Here is a 1,550-nt window from a genome sequence, read left to right as displayed (position 1 = left end):
TTTTAATTGAGTTGTTTCCTTATTATAAAGTTTTATATACTTGTGTCTTAGTCTGCTCAGGCTGCTGTAAAAAAAAAAACAAAGCAAAACAAAAAACATATACTGGGTGCTAAAAGATAAATTCATATCTTAGTTAAGGAAGCTGGAAAGTCCAATCTCAAGGTTCTGGCAAGCTCTCATTCCTGGGAAAAGCTCTCTTTCTCACATGTGGACAGCCACCTTGTCCTTCATCCCTTACAAGGCTTTTCCTTGGGGACACAGGAATGGTGAGAGAAAGCTTCCTCTTGTAATAGGACCACTAATCCCATCATGAGGGCCTGGTCCTCATGAGTGAATCTTGCCCTAATTCCTGTCCAAAGACCCCATCTCCAAATGCCATTGCACTGTGGCTAGGTGTCCAGCACACACATTTCGAAGGACACAAAAATTTAGTCTATAACAACTTGAAAACAGAATTCTACATATTCTGATACCAGTACTTTATCATGCACATTTCTTCCAGCCTACGGCGACTAGTCTTCTCTTCAACAAAATATTATAGAGTAGAAGTTATTGAGGATGAAGAAATCCAATGTCTAAATGTTCGATTGATCATTCTTTGGGTATTATATGAAAAAAAACCCGCCAAAAAACCCAAAACTCTCTATTACATAGAGGATCTCTCTAACTATTTAGGACTTCTCTACTTTCTCTTAGCACTGATTATACTATTTATTCATTTATTTATTTGGTTAGTTAATTATGAGCTCAGTATCCTGGCCACAACCAGAGAGAACTATATGATCTGACATTTGTAACCCAAGAAAAATGAGACAGCACGAAAGCAGCCCCCCACTATCACAATTCTGCAGTCGACTTTCCTACATTTGAGGAAACCCCATAGGTCAGCACCTTGGGAGTGGCTCGCCCTGGGAAAAACACCTTCGTGATCATAGCACCTCCCCTGCTAGGTAAGTAAGGTTAAAGTTTTAATGCACTGTCTTACACAGCTTTTGTCCAATTCATCTCTCTTTCTTGGTTTTTGTTACAATTATGTATGATGATTTGCTTTATTTCACTGTCCAGTTGTTTGAAGTCTACAAATGAATAAAATTTATTTTTGTATATTTGTCTTATATATTCTTCCAACCTTCCTAAACTCACTTACTAGTTCCAATAGCACTTTTGTAGATTTCATATGATTTTTCCATATAAAGGATTATTTTCTTTGTACATAAAGACACGTTTATTCATTTCTAATCTGAATGACATTTATATATTTTTATTGCTTTATTGAACTGACTAGAAGCTCAAGTGCAATATTGACAAGTGGGGAGAATAGACATAGTCTCATACGCTCTTTCCTAATCTTAGAGTAAAGCAATTAGTATTTCATTTGCGTATGTTAACCTGTAGTATTTTTATTGATACCTATTATCAGGTTGAGAAATTTTCCTTCTAGTCTTAGTTTTCTAAAACATTTCTTTAATGATGAAAGGGTTTTTCTTCATTTTTATTTTGCTTTAGTAAAATGCTTTTGCTGTGTCTTGAGATGATTTATAGTTTTTATT

General features: G+C 35.2%; 1 pseudogene; it reads right to left on the bottom strand.

Annotated features, from left to right (window-relative positions):
- Positions 1-806: 806 nt before the first annotated feature.
- LOC112323046 (U1 spliceosomal RNA) lies at positions 807-958 on the bottom strand (annotated as a pseudogene).
- Between the last annotated feature and the right edge of the window lie 592 nt (positions 959-1,550).

The sequence above is a fragment of the Desmodus rotundus genome, chromosome 10, assembly GCF_022682495.2.
Source record: "Desmodus rotundus isolate HL8 chromosome 10, HLdesRot8A.1, whole genome shotgun sequence".
In the NCBI taxonomy this organism is placed as follows: Eukaryota; Metazoa; Chordata; class Mammalia; order Chiroptera; family Phyllostomidae; genus Desmodus; species Desmodus rotundus.
Note: the sequence above shows the minus strand (reverse complement) of the source record. Positions and strands in the feature narration are given on the sequence as shown.